We start from the raw sequence: 23,716 nt of genomic DNA on the forward strand, positions 1-23,716 counted from the left end.
GACACGGAGACGCTGGCGCAGAGGGTGGCGAAGAGGTCCAAGGCCTCAACGGCCGACAAGCCCCTGACGGGTACTCCGCTTAAGCCGCTATTGGTGGAGAGCAGCCCGGACAGCAGCCCCCGACGCAACCCTCACTTTAGCCCCCAGCGTGAGTCCGCCACTCACTCCTTCACTGATGAGCCTTGGGGTGTGAATCTTTGATGCTGACCTTGCCGGGTTCACAGGAGGAGAACGTCAGCCGGAGGAGCCGCGAGGGCCACCCCCAACACACCGGCTGCCTCGACTATGCCGCCCAGAGGGGCGTCCCCGGCAAGGGCATCGACCACCGAGCCCACACATATGGAGGAGGAGGGAGCGAGCTTCGGTGCCGGTGGTTCTGCCCCGGCAACGAACGTTGGTGGGGAAGGCGCCATTTCTTCCCAGCCTGGTGTGGGTAAGTGGTTCGTTTCCCATCCCTGTTCCTTCTTCTTCTTTTTGAATCTTGGTCTTGGCTCCATCTCATTCCCCTTCTTGGTATCTAGGCCCTTCCTCGATTGCCCAGGAGGATATCAACACCGTCATCGAGGAGGTCGCTAAGGATGCCGAGGACGAGGCCAACAAGATCGCCGCCGAGGAGGCCGCCAAGACCGCCGCTGAAGAGGCCGCCAAGGGGCCCGCCGGGGAGGCTGGCAAGGGGCTTGCCGGGGAGGGGTTGGTCGACGATCAACCTTCCTCCTCGGCTGCCTCTGGCTCGAGCAAATATTTGAAGGTGAGCGATGACCTATTCGTCCACCACCCAGGAACGTCGAGCACCAGGGCGCCAACCGAGGGGGAGGCGTTCGATTATGAGGCGCTCGCCGCCGCTGGGCTTAAGGTTGTCAACGAACCGAGCGCCGGTGACGGCGGTTCCCAAGAGGAGCAGCTCCTTTGGGCCATGAGCGTCAACTTCCAGAATCTCCAGGCGCTTCACCGTGCCCGCCTGGACAAGGCAAAATCCAGGATGGCAACGATGGACAAAGCGGAGGTGGACCTCGAGGAGCGCGCCGCTGAGACGCAGGCCTGGTTCCCCCAGGCCCACGATGAAATGAAAGTTGCCTAGGACCTGTTGGCTGAGCACAAACAGGAGCTCATCCTGAAGCAGGCTGACATCGAGAAATCCCAGGAGGCGGCGAGGGAACATGCCGCCAAGGACCAGGCCGCCCGGCACCAGCATCAGGCCGAGCTAAACTCCCAGGAGGAGGACCTTGCCGCTTGTGAGAAGGTACTCGCCACCACACTCCACGGCAAGGATGAGAAGGTCGAGAAGCTCGTCGCGCAGCAGACCCAGGAGCTGGAGCAGAGGCACAAGGAGGCACTCAATGCTCAAGCCCCGGTCCACGCCGGCAAGGTGGCAGAGCTGGAGGTGGAGCGGGATGGGCTGAAGGAACAGGTCCTGAAGCTGACGGAGGAGAAGGATGCGGCCAATGACGCTCTGGCTGAGGCGCAGGCCACAGTCCTTGGCAAGGCCGAGCTGCTCTCCAAGGCCAAAGACGCCATCAATGACCTGAAGCTGAAGCTGGAGGGCCTTGAGGGCTTTCAGAAGTCAGGGCCCGAGAAGAGACCCTGACCAAGGGCCTGGAGGAGGAGAGGCAGCTACGGAGGAACGATGCCGCCGAACACAAGGAGTACGTGGGAAGCATAAACCGTTGGGTCAGCCGCCTCGCCGGTAGGATCACCATGAAGTTGGCTACCATGGGGATGCCGAATGTGAGTTACCTCCCGGAGCCAAACGTGAGTCCCAACACCAGACTAACCATGTTCTTCGAGGGCGTTCTTGGAGCCCTAGAGCAGCTCCGCTCCAATCGGGCAACTTATCTCGTGAACGAGTCCTGAAGGCTCTGCCGGGGCGCCCTGACCAAGGTACTCACCAAGGTGGCGTTCTGGAACCCCACCGTCAACTTTGCCGATGCGTTGGAGAGCTTGCTAGAGGAGGCGAACCTCGCGGTGATCAAGGAGCGTATCGAGCCCATCATCAACTGCATTGATGGAGTTGAGAGGGTGGAGGGCCAGCACCGGGACTAGGCACCCCATTTCTCGTTGCCGCTGCGAGTTCAAGACCAAGAAAATTTTTCCTTAAGTTAGAACCGTAGTGATTATTTGATGTAATATAACTCTGCAGTACTTCAATATCATGCATGCTATCTTCCCGTTAGATCTTTCTTTGTATTTTTGCACCCTACACTTGGTGAGATAAGGCTGCCAGCGCGTAAAACCCATGCCATGGCGCCTTGAAGACGGATCCTTAGCATCCTACCGAGAAGGCGCTTGCTACCGGGCAAACCACCTTGCCGCTCCTAGCATGGTCGCTTGAACTGTCGAGCGGACTCGAAACAGGACAAGAGCGCGGCTAGTAGCGGGTAGGCCACCTTGCCGTTCTCAGCGTGGCTGAGGGAGTCCTGGATTAGGGGGTCTCCGGACAGCCGGACTATATCCTTTGGCCGGACTGTTGGACTATGAAGATACAAGATTGAAGACTTCGTCCCATGTCCGGATGGGACTCTACTTGGCGTGGAAGGCAAGCTAGGCAGTACGGATATGGATATCTCCTCCTTTGTAACCGACCTTGTGTAACCCTAACCCTCTTCGGTGTCTATATAAACCGGAGGGTTTTAGTCCGTAGGACAACATACAATCATACCATAGGCTAGCTTCTAGGGTTTAGCCTCTCCGATCTCGTGGTAGATCAACTCTTGTAATACTCATATCATCAAGAATAAATCAAGCAGGACGTAGGGTTTTACCTCTATCAAGAGGGCCCGGACCTGGGTAAAACATCGTGCTCCCTGCCTCTTGTTACCATCTGCCTTAGATGCACAGTTCGGGATGCGCCGGTTTTGACACCGACATTGGTGGTTTCATTGAGAGTTCCTCTGTGTCGTGATCATCAGGCTTGATGGCTCCTTCGATCATTCGCTTGGCCATCTGGAGCAGATTGAAAGCTACGCCCCTGGCCATCAGGTCAGGTTTGGAAGCTTAAACTACATGGCCGATATCCGCGGAGACTTGATCTTCGACGGATTCGAGCCCCTGCCGAGTGCGCCGCACTATCACGATGGGCATGATTTAGCTCTGCTGCCGAACAGTGCCCTGGAGGCCGCACCCGCATCCGCTTCGACCTTTAATTCGGAGCCAACTGCGTCGACCAAGGGCGAGTGGCTAGACCCCGCCGCGGAGGCTGCAGCCTCAACGACGATCGAGCTGAACACCAACCTTATCCTTCACGAGGCCCGTGAATCCACATTGTCGGACTCTCCTCCGAACTCTGAACCATCCGCGCCCCTGCCAATCGAATCCGATTGGGCGCCGATCATGGAGTTCACTGTCGCGGATACCTTTCAGCACTCGCCCTTCGGCGACATACTGAATTCACTAAGGTCTCTCTCTCTCTTTGTCAGGAGAGTCCTGGCCGGATTATGACCGGCAGGATTGGGATGCGAACGACGAAGAAATTCGATGCCCACCCACCACCCACTTCACAGCCACTGTCAATGACTTAACCGACATGCTCGACTTCGACTCCGAAGACATTGACGGTATGGACGACGATGCAGGAGACGAACAGGAACCAGCGCCTATAGGGCACTGGACAGCCACCTCATCGTACGATATATACATGATGGACACACCCAAAGAAGGCAATGGCGACGAGACAGCGGAGGATGACCCCTCCAAGAAGCAACCCAAGCGCCGATGTCAGTGGTGCCGCTCTAAGTCCCGCCAAAGCAAAAGTGGTGATATCGGCACAGGAGACAATAACACTCCGGATAGTGCCGAAGATGGCAACAATCCCCTCCAGCACGATCTAGGACAGGAGGATGGAGAGGCCAGCCCTCCAGAGAGAGCGGCAGATGGAGAGGCGGAGGATGATAATTACATGCCCCCTCCGAAGACGAGGCAAGCCTCGACGATGACAAATTCGTCATGCCAGAGGATTCCATCGAACAAGAGCGCTTCAAGCGCCGGCTTATAGCCACGGCAAATAGCCTTAAGAAAAACAGCAGCTTCAAGTTGATCAGGATCTTCTAGCTGACAGATGGACTGAAGTCCTGGCGGCCGAGGAATATAAACTCGAACGCCCCTCCAAGAGTTACCCAAAATGCAGGTTGCTACCCCGACTGGAGGAAACAGCGTATGATGCGGTTGATCGGCCACCCCGTGGCCGCGACAGAGAGGCATTCCAGCCAAAAGCTCAGCCTGCACCCCGATGCAATTCAAATAAAAAGGAATGGGGAAATATGCCAGACCTGCGAGACGTATTGGAGGACAAAGCAAAACATGCAAGACCGATCTACGGATCACGAGGGCGCGCCACTATGCGAGATGATAAACGTCACGCCGCATACAGTAAAAGTAAATCCGGCTGGGCCGAACACAGCGGGCAAGACTCATTGGACCTGCGTCGCGATATAGCCTAGTACAGAGGCGCCGCACACCCCTTATGCTTCACAGACGAAGTAATGGATCATCAAATCCCAGAGGGTTTCAAACCCGTAAATATAGAATCATACGACGGCACTACAGATCCTGCGGTATGGATCGAGGATTTCCTCCTGCATATCCACATGGCACGCGGTGATGATCTACACGCCATTAAATACCTCCCACTCAAACTCAAAGGACCAGCTCGGCATTGGCTCAATAGCTTGTCAGCAGAGTCCATTGGCTGTTGGGAGGATCTGGAAGCCGCATTCCTCGATAACTTTTAGGGCACTTATGTGCGACCACTAGATGCCGATGACTTGAGCCACATAATTCAGTAGACAGAGGAATCGGCTAGGCAATTTTGGACACGGTTCCTAACAAAGAAAAATCAAATCGTTGACTGTCCGGATGCAGAGGGTCTAGCAGCTTTCAAGCACAACATCCGCGACGAGTGGCTAGCCCGACACCTTGGTCAGGAAAAGCCGAAATCTATGGCAGCCCTCACGACACTCATGACCCGCTTTTGTGCGGGAGAAGACAGCTGGCTGGCTCGTAGTAATAACATATCAAAGAACCATGGTACTTCAGATACCAAGGCCGGCAGTAGCAGGTCACGTTGCATCAAACATAAGCACTGCATTAACAGCGACAATACCGAGGATACGGCCGTCAATGCCGGTTTCAAAGGCTCTAAACCCGGTCAGCGGAAAAGGCCATTTAAAAGAAGCACTCCGGGCCCGTCCAGTTTGGACCGCATACTCGATCGCTCATGTCAAATACACGGCACCCCCGACAAGCCAGCCAACCACACCAATAGGGATTGTTGGGTGTTCAAGCAGGCCGGCAAGTTAATTGCCGAAAACAAAGATAAGGGGCCACATAGCGATGATGATGAGGAGCCCCGGCAGCCGAACACCGGAGGACAGAAGAGGTTCCCCCCACAAGTGCGGACGGTGAACATGATATACGCAACCCACATCCCCAAGAGGGAGCGGAAGCGTGCGCTCAGGGACGTATATGCGTTGGAGCCAGTCGCCCCAAAGTTCAACCCATGGTCCTCCTGTCCGATCACCTTTGATCGCAGGGACCACCCCACTAGTATCCGTCATGGAGGATTCGCCGCACTAGTCTTAGACGCAATTATTGACGGATTTCACCTCACTCGAATCCTTATGGATGGCGGCAGCAGCCTGAACCAGCTTTACCAGGACACGGTGCGCAAAATGGGTATAGACCCCTCAAGGATCAAACCCACAAAAACAACCTTTAAAGGCATCATACCAGGTGTAGAGGCCCATTGCACAGGCTCAGTCACACCGGAAGTGGTCTTCGGATCCCCGGATAACTTCCGAAGCGAAGAATTAATCTTCGATATAGTCCCGTTCCACAGTGGTTATCATGCACTGCTCGGGCGAACCGCATTTGCGAAATTCAATGGGGTACCGCATTATGCATACCTCAAGCTCAAGATGCCAGGACCTCAGGGGGTCATTACAGTTAATGGAAACACAGAGCGCTCTCTCCGAACGGAGGAGCACACTGCGGCCCTCGCAGTGGAAGCGCAAAGCAGCCTCTTAAGGCAATCCACTAGTTCGGCGTTTAAGGACTCGAACACCTTCAAGCGCGCCCGGAGTAATCGGCAACAGGACCGCCTGGCACGTTCCGAGCTCGCATAGCAATGCGGCCCCCACCCCGGCCCAAGCCAAACGGCGAAACACATGCCACGCGTACATAATTACGCATTAAAAATACCATGGGCACAGGTAGGGAGGGGGCACGACTACGGCACGCCCCAAGACGCGGCTTAAACCGCACTAGGGGCTTCCTGCTTTGTTATTTTTTTCTCTTTCATGACATTAATCCCTGGAAACCCTGTCTGGCAGCATGATTGCCGAACACATTATGCAGCAACCAAGGAGGCAGAAAGCTACATCACACCACGGATCTCCCAGGTGGATTACGATAACGAGTAAAATACTTGCTTTAATATTATTCCTCAGCTTGCCCTTGGAGGGGACATAGTCCTACTTTTTTGTTATTGCACTACCTATATCATTCTGCTCTAACGCACGTTTTTGAATAAACAATGCATAGCATTAAGACTATTATTGCATTCTTCCTTTTTATATATATGTGTTCATTAATGACACCTTGCAACCGTACACTTTGGTACGGCCAATACACCAGGGGCTTAAGTACCCCACAATATGGTGTGACAAGTCCGAACACTTTCACAAGTGCGGCACCCCGAACTTATTGCATTATATGCATCATCTCCGAATCATGTCTTGGGTCAATAGTTGGGTTTGCCCGGCTCCCATGTTTTGGTACCTTACGTTCCGCTATATCAGCTAAGGTAGCACTGGGAGAACTACTGCGATTGTGCCCCGGTTCTGCTGGGCTAAGCACCTCAGTAGAGAAAGCTAAAACTGACTGTCATGATAAGGCGAGAGACTGGTCGCTGTTCAAGAGGTTTTCGAGTCCTTAAAGACTTATGCCGCTTAGAGCGAGGAGTTGGCCCCGTCCGGCTTAAGGCGTGTATCGCGCCCCAGATTCGGCCTTCCGGATACCAGGGGCTTCGCCGAAATTTAAAATTATAGAATTCTATGACTAAGTGAGAGTGATAAAGCATTATTAGTCCGATTGCCTTGTTTGTCGTGCTGAGTGCCTCCCTCAAAGGACCCAAAAATGGAACAAGAGTGCTTAGGTTTATCCCGAACACCCTAGCACTCGTGGCATGGGGGCTGAAGCCGACCACTAGCCATCTCCCATATTTGATAAACAACCGAACAGAAGGTAATATTTTAAATTCAAACAAGTGTTGCATAGCGCATATGAACAAGTTTTCATAACTACAGGATTACACGAGCGAATTCACTCGAATATTATATCTTTCGTACACTTGTCCGCTATGAGACGAGCACCCTTCAGGACACCCTCATAGTACATCTCGGGGTGGCGATGCTCCTTGCCCTCTGGCGGCCCTTCCTTGATCAGCTTCACGACGTCTAGCTTGGCCCACTGCACCTTCACACGGGCGAAAGCCCGGCGTGCACCTTCGATGCAGACGGACCGCTTGACGACTTCCAGCCGTGGGCTGGCATCCACAAGCCACCTCACTAGGCTGAAGTAGCTGTTAGGAAGGGCGTCGCCAGGCCACAGCCGGACTACAAAGCCCTTCATGGCCTGTTCGGCCGCCTTGTGCAGCTCGACCAATTGCTTCAGCTGGTCGCTCAGAGGCATCGGGTGTTCGGTCCCAGTATACTGAGACCAGAACAGCTTCTCCGTTGAGCTTCCCTCCTCGGCCTGGTAAAACTGTGCGGCATCCGACACACTGCGGGGCAAATCTGCGAATGCTCCTGGAGAGCTCCGGATTCGGGTAAGTAACAGGTAATTTACTTTCACATGCTTGCTTTGCATATAGAATGCCTTACCCGCCGCTATCTTCTGCATCGCATCAATCTCCTGGAGGGCCTTTTGGGCTTCGGCCTTGGCACTCTTTGCGCTTTCGAGGGCCGCGGCAAGCTCGGACTCTTGCGTCTTCGAGTCACGCTCCAACGCCTCATGCTTCGGCACAAGAGCTTGGATCTCTTGCTGTACCTAGCCCACCCGTGCTTCCTGCCTTTCCCGCTCGGTGCGCTCCTTGGCCGCTCTGTCTTCGGCCTCGGATAGCGCTTGCTTTAGGGTCGCCACCTCGGTCGTGGCCCCTGGCAAATTTACGATGATCCTGTCATTTTGCAATCGCGTCTTCTTTTATATATACATATCTATAGACAGGGTGTTACTTACCCTTGTTCTCCTCGAGCTGCCTCTTGGCAAGGCCGAGCTCTTTCTTGGACCCCTTGAGGTCCTGCTTCAATGTGGCAACCTCCGCAGTCTGTGCAGCAGAGGCCAGCAGCGAAGCCTGCATACGCATATAGACATACTTATGTTAGACTCCTGCGATATTGTTTGATCCTCTATTCGGCTTTTCTTTTTGAACACCGAACATAGCATTAGGGGCTACTGTCTATGCGGTAATATTTTTCCTATATTTCAAAAACTTACCTCAAAGCCTGTTAGAAGGCTGGCACAGGCTTCAGTCAATCTGCTCTTGGCGGACTGAACCTTTTGGACCACCGCACTCATAATAGTACGATGCTCTTCATCGATGGAAGCGTTGCGAAGCGCTCCCAGCAGATTGTCTGGTGCCTCTAGATGGACAGAGGTCACCGGCACAGGCGTCTTGCCCCTCTTGGAAGGAGGACGCCTTCCCGAGTCCGGAACCGCTGGAGGTTCCGGCGCGGTGTTCGGCTAAGGGCCAAACTCGGAGCCCTCGGGGGCCTTGTTCCCTCTGCTCCCGGAGTCCAGAAGCTTGCCTTGAGGCGCCTCCGGGACTGTCTCCCCTCGACCCGGTGCCTCTTGAGACAACATCTTGGCGTTGTCCGTAGGGCAAGGGGAGGTGGCGGTCGGAAGTGGATCGCTATCCATATCCGACGAGTCCAGGGAACCGTCCGACGAGGATACGTCGATACGGGCTCGGGATGGTCTGCATAATCACGATTCGGTGTTAGGAGAAGCAGTGCGACAAAGGAATGCTATGAGTTACTCTGGTATCCGAATACTTACGACTTAGCCAGGGGCTTGGCCATGGGCAGCCACTCGTCTTCGCCTTCGGCGGCGGTGGTAGAACTGTCCGGAGGGAGAGTCCTTCCCTTCTTGGACCCTTCGGCCCCCCTAGTTGGGGCGGCCTTCCTTTTCTTGTCTCCCCCGACTAGGGAGGGGGAGCGTCTTCATCTTCCTCCTCGTCTTCATGGGAGGAGTGCGCCGAGGAGTCCTCGGACGATGAGTCCGATATCACCTGGCGCCGAGAACTCTTTGGGGTTCCCTTGGCCTTTTTGGTCTTCTCTGGCACCTTGTAAGGAGCCGGAGTCAGCATCTTCGTCAGGAGAGCGTCTGCTGGGCCTTCGGGCAAAGGAGTCGGACAGTCGATCTGTCCGGCCGTCTCCTGCCAGTCCTGTCAAAGGTACGGGAGCTTAGATCCCGCATAGAGTCAAACTATGAAAAACAAGTATCCTATAAGAGGTAAAACAGCTTACCGCGCTGGCTTGGCGCTTCGCGCAGAATCCGCGATCCTCGGTAGTGGGAGGGGGAACCTCGGCGCCCTTGAATAGAACCTTCCAGGCATCCTCGTGTGTTGTGTTGAAGAGCATGTTCAGAGTTCGGTGCTGGGCCGGGTCGAACTCCCACAAGTTGAAGGCCCGTTGTTGACACGGGAGAATCCGGCGGATGAGCATGACCTGGACTACATTGACGAGTTTGAGCTTCTTGCTCACCATGTTTTGGATACATGTTTGGAGTCTGGTCAGCTCTCCCGAACTACCCCAGGACAGGCCCTTCTCTTGCCAGGAGGTGAGCCGCGTGGGGATGTCAGATCGGAACTCGGGGGCCGCTGCCCATGCAGGGTCACGTGGCTTGGTGATGTAGAACCACCCCGATTGCCACCCCTTTATGGTCTCCACGAAGGAGCCCTCGTGCCATGTGACGTTGGGCATCTTGCCCACCATGGCGCCTCCAAACTTCGCCTGGCGGCCGCTCACTACCTTCAGCTTGACATTGAAGGTCTTCAGCCATAAGCCGAAGTGGGGCTTGATGCGGAGGAAGGCCTCGCACACGACGATAAACGCCGAGATTTTGAGGATGAAGTTCGGGGCAGATCATGGAAATCCAGGCCGTAGTAGAACATGAGCCCCCGGACGAATGGGTGGAGAGGGAATCCCAATCCACGGAGGAAATGGGAAAGGAATACTACCCTCTCGTGGGGCCTGGGGGTGGGGATGAGCTGCCCCTCATCTGGGAGCCGGTGCGCTGTCGTCGGGCAGGTATCCGGCTCTCCTCAGCTTCTTGATGTGTCCCTCCGTGACGGAGGAGACCATCCACCTGCCTCCCGCTCCGGACATGGTTGGAGAAGTTTGAGGTGGGAAATGCAGACTTGGGCGCTGGAGCTCGAGTGTGCGAGAGTGGATGAGCAAGGAGGAAGAAGGCGCGGGTAGAAAAAGGTTAAACATTGTCCCTTTATAAGGGCGGCCGAAACTATGCGCCCCACTAGCCTGGTAAAACTCGCTTATCCTCCAAGCGCTGTAATCGATGGTGCGGTTGGGTTACCCACGCCCGTATTGATGAGAATCTCGTAATAAGGGGGACACGATCTCTATTTTGACAAGACGTGTCAAAAATCTACCTCGCGTTATGTGCGGGGCTAGTTAAAGCAAACTGTTCGAATAATCACCGGGCCATGGCATAATGTCGTATTGCCAAAACAAGTCAGCAAATTAGATTTGTGGAAATATTATTCTCTCTACGGTGGTATGTGGAAATTATTATGCAGGGTCGGACACTATCCTTGTATTCAAATTCTTCTGTGATGTATTCGGAGGAGGAACCCGCCTTGCAATGCCGAAGACAACACTGCATGCCGGACTCATCGTTATTGAAGCCTGGTTCAGGGGCTACTAAGGGAGTCCTAGATTAGGGGGTCTCCGGACAGCCGGACTATATCCTTTGGTCGGACTGTTGGACTATGAAGATACGAGATTGAAGACTTCGTCCCGTGTCCGGATGGGACTCTACTTGGCGTGGAAGGCAAGCTAGGCAGTACGGATATGGATATCTCCTCCTTTGTAACCGACCTTGTGTAACCCTAACCCTCTTCGGTGTCTATATAAACCGGAGGGTTTTAGTCCGTAGGACAACATACAATCATACCATAGGCTAGCTTCTAGGGTTTAGCCTCTCCGATCTCATGGTAGATCAACTATTGTAATACTCATATCATCAAGAATAAATCAAGCAGGACGTAGGGTTTTACCTCCATCAAGAGGGCCCGAACCTGGGTAAAACATCGTGTCCCCTGCCTCCTGTTACCATCCACCTTAGACGCACAGTTCGGGACCCCCTACCCGAGATCCGCCGGTTTTGACACCAACAGCGGCCACATAAACTATTGAGCGGACTCGAGACAGAGACAAGGGCGTTGCCAATAGCGGAAGGGTCCCATTGTGTGCAGGTGTCCCATCCAAGGAAAGAGATCTTTCTAGGAGGATAGACTCATATAAATGAAATTAGCCAAATTTTACATGACTTAGCTTTTCGGGGTCACGCGGATGGCTGTTGAAGCTGCGGACGACACCAGAGGGCGGCCGATCGACGTCGCCTTCTCCCTTCGAGCCATCCCCATGAAAGAGTCATCGCGTCGGCTCCAAAACCAGATTTCCACGGCTTGTGCCCCTACCTAGAGCGCTAAAGATGTCGGGGGAAACGACACCGCTATGGGATCACGAGAAATCCCTTTTGCTACAGTTGGCGGGCGCGGAGCTGTGGAAAGAGCGGGATTGAGAGATCAACACAAGGGGGTTATCCAGGTTCCGGCCGCAAGTGATGCGTAATACCCTACTCCTGCTGGTTTGTGTTTATCTAGTGTTCTTGGACTAGCTACAAGGTGTGCAAGACCTCCTTTTACAGCCAAAGCGGTTGCCATAGTGGCCCACAGGAGGTGCAAAGCTATACAGTAGTCGAGTCTATCTCCTAGTACCATAGGACAAACACATTTAATGCACTGCCGACGTGCCTTTCTTGCTTTATCGGGGACCGCAAGGAAGCTCGTCCCAGCTATCGCCGCCTCGCCTGGCTTCGACGCGCGTCCGAACTAACGAGGCGTGTAGCGCCATGCTGGCTGGCTGCTGAGTTGGTGCGGTGGCAAAGTCTTCACGAATATCTGCATGCCACCACGCAGGTGCTTGCCGAGTCAGCCTAGAGGCTGCACATCGCCACGCAGGTGCCTGCCTAGCTGGTGGGATGGCAGCTGCATGGGAACGATGGTGGAGTCTTGGCAGATGTGGGCCTGGCTGCGTCCCCACGGATATCTTCGGCAAGAGTCTTGTCGGGGCCCCGACAAGGGTCTTGCCATGGTTTCGTGGTCATCCCCGGCAAGGGTCTTGCTGGGGGTCTCGTGGGTATCCTTGGCAAAAGGATCTTGCCAAGGATCGTCGTCTTGTGGTTTTCATCTAGTCTTGTGTGCTTCTGGTCTCCACAAAGATCTGCATGCCACCATGGAGGTGCCTCCCGAGCCTCGGTTCCAAAGTGGTTGATGGTGTTGGAACTCTTGGGCTCAAGGGTGGCGGCTCTGCCAGTGTTGGGCAAGTTGCCCCGGCAAGGTTCTTGCCGGGGCTGTGGAGGCCGCCCCGGCAAGGGCCTTGCCCGGGAAGCTCACCTAGCCCTTCTGCTCTTCGTGTTTCTGGCTTGGCGTTGATCTGGTTGTCTTGTGGCTTCGCTTCCTTCCTCTGCTCCGCTAGGTGTGGCCGCATGTGCGGCTCCAACTGCCCGTGCACAAGTAAAGGGGTACAAAATAGGACCCCTCCCAGCCAAGCATAGCCTAGTGGTGGCAAGGGGTTGATGACTTCCCACCCACCCAGGTTCAAGGCATGGTACTTGCAATTTGGGTTTGTTGCACCAATTATACTGTAGGGGGTTCCCTTACAGTCTTTCTGTCAAAAAAATAGGACCCCTCCTTTTGTGCACCGACAGGTTGCCTCCCAACAAGCATTATAGTTTTACGCCCTTAGCTAGGCATAAAGCAAGGATCTAAGTATTGTCATGTTTGTTTCGAGATCCATAGGATGCTCTCATGATTGATTCATATGGTGGCCTAAATCTTGTTCTAGGGAAGTGTTCCATACACTTCCTCAAAGGAAATTGGAACTTAATATTGCCTTCTTTCATATCAATCACGACATCGATAGTGTGTAAAAACGTTCTACCAAGAATAATTAGGCAAGACGGATTGCAATCAATATTAAGAACAATAAAATCTATGGGCACAAAATTCCTATTTGCAAGAATAAGAACATCATTAATTCTTCCCATAGGCTTTTTAATAGTAGAATCCGCGAAGTGCAAATTGAAAGAACACGATTCAATATCGGTTCAATATCGGTAAGACCAAGAACATCACATAAAGATTTCGGAATTGTAGAAACACTAGCACCCAAGTCACACAAAGCAAAACACACATAATTTTTAATTGACTTTGATAGTAGGTTCCCACTCATCAATGTAATTTTCTAGGAATTGAAACTTCTAATTCCAATTTTTCTTCAAAAGCTTTCATCATAGAATCAACAATATGTTTAGTAAAAGCTTTATTTTGTTCATAAGCATGGGGTGAATTTATCATGGATTGCAACAAAGAAATACAATCAATCAGAGAGAAACTATCATAATTAAAGGCTTTGTAAACCAAAAGAGTGGGTGCATCACTAGTTAAAGACTTGACCTCTTCAAACCCACTTTTATCAATTTTCTCAACAAGATTTTCACCCTCCAAATTATTGGGACGCCTGATGGTAGCTAGAACTACGTCAGTATTTCCCCGGAGAGAGAGGGATGATGTAGCACAAGGACGGTAGAGTATTTCCCTCAGTTATGAAACCAAGGTATCGAACCAATAGGAGAACCAAGCAACACAACGTAAACAACACCTGCACACAAATAACAACACCTCGCAACCCGACGTGTTAAAGGGGTTGTCAATCCCTTCCGGGTAACGGCGCCAAAAATTGGCAAGGACGTGTGGTAAATTGTAGTAGATTGAATAAATAGATAGAAAATAAAATAAAGTGCAACAAAGTATTTTTGGATTTTTGGTTTAATAGATCTGAATAAAAATGCAAAGGAAAAGTAGATTGCAAGGCAAATATATGAGAAAGAAGACCCGGGGGCCGTAGGTTTCACTAGCGGCTTCTCTCGAGAAAAATAGCAAACGGTGGGTAAACAAATTACTGTTGGGAAATTGATAGAAATTCAAATAATCATGACAATATCCAGGCAATTATCATTACATAGGCATCATGTCCAAGATTATTAGACCGACTCCTGCCTGCATCTACTACTATTGCTCCACACATCGACCGCTATCCAGCATGCATCTAGCGTATTAAGTTCATGGAAAACGGAGTAATATAATAAGAATGATGACATGATGTACACAAGATCCGTTTATCTATATGGTGGTAGATACGATACATACGTGTCGGTTCCCCTTCTGTCACTGGGATCAAGCACCGTAAGATCGAACCCACTACCGGGCACCTCTTCCCATTACAAGATAAATAGATCAAGTTGGCCAAACAAAACCCAAATATTGGAGAAGAAATACGAGGCTATAAGAGATCATGCATATAAGAGATCAAAGAAACTCAAATAACTTTCACAGATATAAAAAGATATAACTGATCATAAACTCGAAGTTCATCAGATCCCAACAAGCACACCGCAAAAAGAGTTACATCATATGGATCTCCAAGAGACCATTGTATTGAGAATTCAGCGAGAGAGAGAAAGCCATCTAGCTACTAATTACGGACCCGAAGGTCTACAAAGAACTACTCACGCATCATCAGAGAGGCACCAATGGAGGTGGTGAACCCCATCCGAGATGATGTCTAGATTGGATCTGGTGGTTCTGGACCCTACGGCGGCTAGATGAATATTTCGACGACTCCCCTAGGGTTTCTGGAATATTTGGGTATTTATAGATCAAAGAGGCGGTCCGGGGGCACCTGAGGTGGGCACAACCCACCAGGGCGCGCCTGGGCCTCCTGGCGTGCCTTGGTAGGTTGTGCCCCCCTCGGGGCACCCCCCAGGTGCAACCAGGGCCCATTGCCTTTCTTCTGGCCCATAAAAAATCTCTAAAAAGTTTCATGGCATTTGGACTCTGTTTGATATTGATTTCCCTTGATGTAAAAAACATGGAAAAAACAACTGGTAAAATGATATTAAATGACTATAAAATGATTATAAAACATCAAAGATTGATAATAAAACAACATGGAACAATCAAAAATTATAGATACATTGGAGACGTATTAGCATCCCCAAGCTTAAATCCCACTCGTCCTCAAGTAGGTAAGTGATAAAAACAGAATTCTTGATGTGGAGTGCTGTTCATTAAGTCATAACATATTATTTTCTTTATAGCATGGACATTTGGACTTTTATGTGATTCAAAGCAATAGTCTAGTTTTGACATAACAATTTAGATACTCAATCATATCAACAAGCAACCATGTCTTTCAAAATATCAATGCTAAAATAAGTTATCGCTAGCCCATCATGCTCAAACATTGATCCATTCATGAAACACACTCGGATATTAACTACACCCAATACATGAGCATGATCATATTGCCTCCTAGTTGGTGCTTTTTATAAGAGAAGATGGAGACTCAAAATAAAAATTTGCATAAAGTAAAAGATAGGCCCTTCACGGAGGGAAGTAGGGATTTGCAGAGGTGCCTGAGCTCAAAGCGAAAAATTTAAGATAAAAACATTTTGGGAGGTGTATCCATCCCACCAATGAAAATGACTTAGAGTTCCCAACACTTTCCATGCTAGATATGCCATAGGCGGTTCCCAAACACAAAATAACGTTTATTCCTTTTTCCACCATTTCTTTCACTTTCCATGGCTAACCGTATCCACGGGTGCCCTCCATACCAACACTTTCCAAGGAATTTATTATTTGACAACACAAAGTAAATATTTTTTGCATTTCGGGACTAGGCATCCCTAAGACCTTTGCCTTACTCTCATGTAATGACAAGTGAATAAACTCTCATCTTGAGAATAACACATCTAGCATGGAAAAATATTAGCCACCCGTTACCATTACGCGAGCAAAACAAACACACAAAAGAGAAGTTTATTTTGAAAATTAGAGATGGCACATGCAAATTTGCTTAGAACGGCAAAAGAATACCGCATATAGGTAGATATAGTGGACTCATGTGGCAAAACTGGTTTAAAGGATTTTGGATGCACAAGTAGAGATCATACTTTGTGCAAAATGAAGGATAGCAAAAGATTGGGAAGCGACCAACCAAGAAACGAATAATCTCATAAGCAAGCATTAAGCATAATTAACATTGAATAATGCACCACAAGTAGGATATAATTTTCATTGCATGATTATTGACTTCCGTGCATGCATAGGGAATCACAAACCTTAACACCAATATTCTTACTAAAGCACAATTACTCATCAAGATGACTCACATATCACATCATCATATCTCAAAACTTAAGAACCAAGTTTGTTTTGTCCAATGATCTTCATGACATTTTTTTCTTTATCCTTCTTGGATATCTATCACTTTGGCACTAATTTTCATGTGTTGCTCTTCATACGCTCAAACAAATATAAGTGAAGACATGAACATAACAAATTTTCTTTCTCTCAAAATAATTTAAGTGAAGCAAGAGAGAATTTCTTCAAATTTGTAATAACTATCAAACAAATCTAAGTGAAGAAAGAGAGCATTTATTCAAAAATAACAAAGCACACCATGCTCAAAAATATATAAGTGAAGCACTAGAGCAAGTCCTAGCTTATAAAAGATTTAAGTGAAGCATAGAGAGAAATTCTAACAAGTCATGACATAATTTTAGCTCTCTCAATAGGTGTGTCCAGCAAGGATTGATGACTTAAAACACAAAATAAAACAAGCAAAGACACATATCATACAAGACGCTCCAAGCAAAACACATATCATGTGACGAATAAAAATATAGTCTCGAGTAAAATACCGATAGTTGTTGGATGAAAGCGGGGATGCCACTCGGGGGCATCCCCAATCTTAGTTGGGTGCTGATTCTTGGATAATAGCTTGGGATGCTGGGGCATCCCTAAGCTTAGGCTCTTACATCCTTCCTTCATCCATCGTAAGATAACCCAAAACATGAAAACTTCAATCACACAAAACTCAACAAAAACCTTCGTGAGATCCGTTAGTATAAGAATAATAAACCACTACTATAAGTGATGTATCAAACCAATTCATATTTTGTTTTTGTATTATATATACTATATTCCAACTTTTCTATGGCAAAAACTCATCAAAGAAAATCATAGAGCCATCAAAATAAGCACAAAACACGAAGAAAACAGAATCTGTCAAAACAGAACAGTCTGTAGCAATCTAACTATTTCGAATACTTATGTAACTCCAAAAATTCTGAAAAATTAGGACGGCCTAAGAAATTTGTATAATGATAATTTTATTGCTCTCTGGTAAAAAATGATAATGATTTTTGTGAGCGCAAACTTTTTGTTTTTTACAGCAAGATCAAACATCTATTGCCCAAGAAGATCCTAAAGGATTTACTTGGCACAAACACTAACTAAAACATAAAAAGCACAATCATAACAGTAGTGTAATTTTTCTAACACTCAAGAACAGGAAGCAAAAAGAAAAAATAAATTATTCATTGGGTTGCCTCCCAACAAGCACTATAGTTTTACACCCTTAGCTAGGCATAAGGCAAGGATCTAAGTTTTGTCATCTTTGGTTTGAGATCCATAAGATGCCCTCATGATTGATTCATAAGGTGGCTTAATTATTGTTCTGGGAAAGTGTTCCATCCCTTTTCTCAAAGGAAATTGGAACTTCATATTGCCTTCTTTCATATCAATCACGACACCGATAGTGCGTAAAAACTTTCTACCAAAAATAATTGGACAAGATGGATTGGAATCAATATCAAGAACAATAAAATCTATGGGCATATAACTCGTATTTGCAAGAATAAGAACATCATTAATTCTTCCCATAGGCTTTTTAATAGTAGAATCCGCCAAGTGCAAATTCAAAGAACATGATTCAAGATAGGTAAGACCAAGCACATCACATAAAGATTTCGGGATTGTAGAAACACTGGAACCCAAGTCACACAAAGAAAAACACTCATAATTTTTAATCTTGACTTTGATAGTAGGTTCCCATTCATCATGCAATTTTCTAGGAATTGATACTTCTAATTCAAAATTTTCTTCCAAAGCTTTCATCATAGCATCAACAATATGTTTAGTAAAAGCTTTGTTTTGTTCATAAGCATGGGGTGAATTTATCATGGATTGCAACAAAGAAATACAATCAATCAAAGAGCAACTATCATAACTAAAGTCTTTGTAATCCAAAAGAGTGGGCACATCACTATTTAAAGTTTTGACCTCTCCAAACCCACTTTCATCAATTTTCTCAACAAGATTTTCACCCTCTGAAATATTGGGATGCCTTCTACCTAAAGTTGACTCTTCTCCAGTCCCTTTTTCATCATTCTTACCTTTACTAAACAAGGAATCAATAGAAGAAACACCAATCATTTTAAGATCTTCATCACTTTTGCAAGATTAATCACTAGAAAAAGCTTTTTCTAAAAATTCTCGTTTAGCTCTAAGCATATCAGTTCTTTTCTTACTTTCATCCATAGAAACACAAAGAGCTTTAATTGATTCATCTACTTTAGGCACAAAAAATTTCATCTTGATAGTTTCCACATCATGAGCAATTCTATCAAGACTTCTAGACAAATCGTCAATCTTATTCAACTTTTTTCTATGGAAGTGTTGAAAACTTTTTGTGTGTTGAAAAATTCTTTAATATTATTCTCAAGATCAGAGGTGTTCCTATTATTATAAGATTGATTTCCATAGGAATTACCATAATTGTAAGAGCAATTACTAGGAAAAGGCCTAGGATTAAAATTTCCTCTATAAGCATTGTTGTTGAAATTATTGCGAGAGATAAAAATCACATCAATGGCATCACTATTTTGCTCAATCAAAGTAGACAAAGGCATATAATTAAAATCAATAGGAGCACTTTTACTAGCAACCAATTTCATAAGAGCATCAACTTTATCACTCAAAGAAGAAATTTCTTCAACCGAATTAACCTTTTTACTAGTAGGAGCTCTTTCTGTATGCCATTAGGAATAATTTTCCATGATATTGTCAAGCAATTTGGTGGCTTCACCCAATGTAATTTCCATAAAAGTACCACCCGTGGCGGAATCTAAAAGATTATGACAAACAAAATTCAACTCCGCATAAATTTTTTGTATGATCATCCAAAGATTTAACCCATGAGTTGGGCAATTCCTTAGCATCATTTTCATCCATTCCCAAGATTGTGCAACATGCTCATGTTCAAGGTGCTTGAAATTCATGATCTGGGTTCTAAGGGAAATAAATTTTGTTGGAGGAAAATACTTAGTGAAAAAAGCATCTTTGCACTTATTCCAAGAGTTGATACTATTGCGAGCCATAGAAGAGAACCAAATTTTTGCAGAATCACGCAAAGAGAACGGAAATAATTTCTTCTTGACCACATCATTGTCCACATCCTTTTTCTTTTGCATACCGCATAATTCCACGAAGGTATTAAGATGGGATGTGGCATCCTCATTAGGAGTACCAGAAAATTGGTCTTTCATAACTAGATTTAGCAAAACATTATTAATATCACAAGTCTCCTCACTAGTGGCGGGAGGAGAAAGTGGAGTGCCAATAAAATCATTGTTGTTCGTATTTGAGAAATCACATAACTTGGTGTTCTCTTGAGTCATGAGGACCACACAACAAGATTGCACTAAAAACAGATCCGGTAAGAAAACGGCGAACGGAAAAAGAGAGGCAAATAAAACGGCAATTTTTTGTGAAGTGAGGGAGAGGAAAACGAGAGGCAAATGGCAAATAATTTAAATTGAAAGGGGACGGGCACTACAAAAAAAAAGACACATCTGTGACATTTTGGGCCAAACGACATTTTTTCTATCACACTTATGACACTTCTATGACAATAATTGTGACAAAACCCGGTATCATCATAGATGTGGTGGGGTCTTACTTCTATGACAAAAAATCCTGACAAAATGGGCTTTTCATCCTGGGCGGGCCGGAGACGCAGCTGCATGACATTCTTTGGGCCGTCCATGACGGAGAAAACCGTGGCAGAAGCGAGGTCGAGGAAAATATCAGGGTGTTCCCGGTTACGGTGGGTGGTCGGGGCCGAGTGATGCGCGTTTCTCTCGTACACACACGCGTGGGTGCGGGGCGTTGGGCTCTAACTGAACCCGAGCGAGGCATTGGGCTCTAACTGAACCTAAGCGATTGCACTGCTGTAGGATCGAAAGTATGTCTAGATGGGGGTGATTAGACTACTTGACCAAATAAAATCTATCCTTTTTCCCAATTTTAGTCTTTGGCAGATTTTAGCTATCTTAGCACAAGTCAAGCAGTCTTAAAACAATTCAAGCAAGCATGCAAAGAGTCTATGAGCAGCGGAAAATAAAGCATGCAACTTGCAAGAATGTAAAGGGAAGGGTTTGGAGAATTCAAACGCAATTGGAGACACGGATGTTTTTGTCGTGGTTCCGATAGGTGGTGCTATCGTACATCCACATTGATGGAGACTTCAACCCACGGAGGGTAATGGTTGCGCGAGTCCACGGAGGGCTCCACCCACGAAGGGTCCACGAAGAAGCAACCTTGTCTATCCCATCATGGCCATCGCCCACGAAGGACTTGCCTCACTAGCGGTAGATCTTCACGAAGTAGGTGATCTCCTTGCCCTTACAAACTCCTTGGTTCAACTCCACAATCTTTGTCGGAGGCTCCCAAGTGACACCTAACCAATCTAGGAGACACCACTCTCCAATAAGTAACAAATGGAGTGTTGATGATGAACTCCTTGCTCTTGTGCTTCAAATGAGAGTCTCCCCAACACTCAACTCTCTCTCACAGGATATGGATTTGGTGGAAAGAAGATTTGAGTGGAAAGCAACTTGGGAAGGCTAGAGGTCAAGATTCATATGGTAGGAATGGAATATCTTGGCCTCAACACATGAGTAGGTGGTTCTCTCTCAGAAAATGTGTATTGGAAGTGTAGGTATGTTCTGATGGCTCTCTGCACGAATGAAGAGTGGGTGAAGGGGTATATATAGCCTCCACACAAAAACTAACCGTTACACACAATTTACCAATCTCGGTGAGACCGAATTGAAAAACTCGGTCGGAGCGATTTAGCAAACCTAGTGACCGTTAGGATTTTCGGTGGGACTGAGATGCAACTCGGTAGGACCGATATGGTTAGGGTTAGGGAATAACGTAATCTTGGTGTGACCGATTACACAAACTTGGTGGGACCGATTTTGGTAATAAGCTAACCAGAGAGTTGGTCAGGTAAACTTGGTGGGACCGAGCGCTCATTTCGGTGGGACCGAAATGTTACAAAAGGAAAACAGAGAGTTTACATTGCAATCTCGGTGGGACCGATCGCTCATCTCGGTAGGACCGAAACGTTACGAAGGGAAACAAATAGATTACAACCCCATCTCGGTGTGACCGAGATCCCTATCGGTTAGACCAATTTGCCTAGGGTTCGTGGCAGTGACTATGACATTTGAAACTCGGTGGCGCCGGATAGAGAGAATCGGTGGGGCCGAGTTTGACTTTGGGTTTAGGTCATATGTGGATGTGGGAAGGTAGTTGAGGGTTTTGGAGCATATCACTAAGCACTATGAAGCAAAAACCTCATTAAACAACACCTCATCCCTCCTTGATAGTATTGGCTTTTCCTATAGGCTCGATGTGATCTTGGATCACTAAAATATAAAATGTAGAGTCTTGTGCTTTGAGCTTGAGCCAATCTTTTTGTCCTTAATATTTTGAGGGGTCCACTTTCCTCATCCATGCCATGCCATTCATTGAGCTTTTCCTGAAATATTAATCTTGGAATAGCATTAGCTCAATGAGCTATATGTTGTTAGGAATTACCAAAAACACCTAGGGATAGTTGCACTTTCAACTGCAGGCTACGCGTTACTAAACTCGAGCGATCGATCGATGGCTGTTAACTGAACCCGATCGAGTGATTCCTTGGCTACTGCTGCTAACTGAAGTCGGTCGATGTTGCCTCTGGATGAACAGTGAGCGTAGATGGGGGGTTTGGATGAACAGTTCCCGGTGGGGTGGATGAACAGGACCCCGTGGTATTGCCTCTGGATGAACAGTGAGTGTTGCTGGGGGGTTTGGATGAACAGTTCCCGGTGGGGGTGGATGAACAGGACCCCGTGGTGTTGCCTCTGGATGAACAGGACCCCGATCTATCGAGCCGGTTGGGGCTAGATGAACAGGACCCCGTGGTGGGCTAGATGAACAGGACCACCCCGTGGAGGGCAGGATGAAAAGTAGACGGTGGAGTGCTAGATGAACAGTAGCCCATGGAGGGGTGGTTGAACAGGAGCCCGTGGAGAGGGCTGGTAGAACAGTAGCCGGTGGAGTAGCGCGCGGTGGAGGCTGGATGAACAGGAGCCCGTGGATGAACAGTCGTAGGTGGAGGCTGGAGGAGGTCGACGGTGGATGAACAGTAGCCCATGGAGGCTGGAGGGGGTCGACGGTGGAGATGAACAGTATCCCGTGGAGTCCTGTTTTGCGGTACGCCACACCCCTCCCGATGAACAGGACCCCCGTTTCGACCATAGCGCTCCAACACAAGTCCGTTTCCTCCGTTCTGCAGTACACCACACCACTCTCGATCAACTAGACCCCTGTTATGACCGTAGGAGGTCCGTTTCCTCCGTTTTGCGGTACGCCAGACCCCTCCTGATGAAGAGGATCCCATTTCGAATGTGGCTGGTCGAACACAAGGTCGTTTCCTCCGTTCTGCGATACGCTAGGCCTCGTTTCCATCGGCTATTCCATCCAAGCCAGTTGGCTCCCACGCGCTCCGTTGCCTCCCGATGAACACGATGCATTCCGTTGCCTCCCCATGAACACGACGACGGTGCAGTTTCTCCATTCCGACCCAGCCATGTACACGAGCCCTGGCCGTACGTACGCGTGAGTAGGCGTTCGAGACCCCGGCTGTATGTTCGTACGTGGCCGTATTTACTTTCTTGCACCCTGGCCGCTGTACGTACGTGTACATACTACATGCGCGCCTCTACTACGACACGTGCGCGCCTCTACACCGACCAGTATGTACGTACACGTTCGCGACCAGAATGACAACGCTACGTACACTTCGACTAGGTGGGTCCCGACTGTCAGGCACTTCCTTGCGTGCGAAGATGTAGCTGGTGGGTCCCAGCAGTCAGGGGACTAGGTGGGTCCCGACTGTCAGGCTCATCTCGGTAGGACCAAGACGTTACGAAGGGAAACAGATAGATTACAACCCCATCTCGGTGTGACCGAGATCCCTATCGGTGAGACCGATTTGCCTAGGGTTTGTGGCAGTGGCTATGACATTTGAAACTCGGTGGCACCGGATAGAGAGAATCGGTGGGGCCGAGTTTGACTTTGGGTTTAGGTCATATGTGGATGTGGGAAGGTAGTTGAGGGTTTTGGAGCATATCACTAAGCACTATGAAGCAAGAACCTCATTAAACAACACCTCATCCC

This window comes from Triticum urartu, chromosome 1A (assembly GCF_056163025.1).
Source record: "Triticum urartu cultivar PI428250 chromosome 1A, HENAU_Tu73, whole genome shotgun sequence".
In the NCBI taxonomy this organism is placed as follows: domain Eukaryota; kingdom Viridiplantae; phylum Streptophyta; class Magnoliopsida; order Poales; family Poaceae; genus Triticum; species Triticum urartu.